We start from the raw sequence: 266 nt of genomic DNA on the forward strand, positions 1-266 counted from the left end.
ACTTCAACAATCGCCCGGCCGTACTGGCCAATAACATCAGTCTACGTCAGCAGTGAGCCTCCTGACCAATCGTGACTATTCGCGTCACCTACCCCAGTGTCCAATCAGAACGCCAGGAAGGACAGTGACATCACTATCAGAAACCAACTAAAAGTGACTGCTCAGAGAGTGCCGGTCCGGGTGATAGCCAATCACAGGCTGCCCTTGCCTCCCGGCCAATCACGGAGCGAACAATACTCCCGCCTCCACGCTCCTCAAACGCACCA

Source organism: Natator depressus, chromosome 9 (assembly GCF_965152275.1).
Source record: "Natator depressus isolate rNatDep1 chromosome 9, rNatDep2.hap1, whole genome shotgun sequence".
Classification (NCBI taxonomy): domain Eukaryota; kingdom Metazoa; phylum Chordata; order Testudines; family Cheloniidae; genus Natator; species Natator depressus.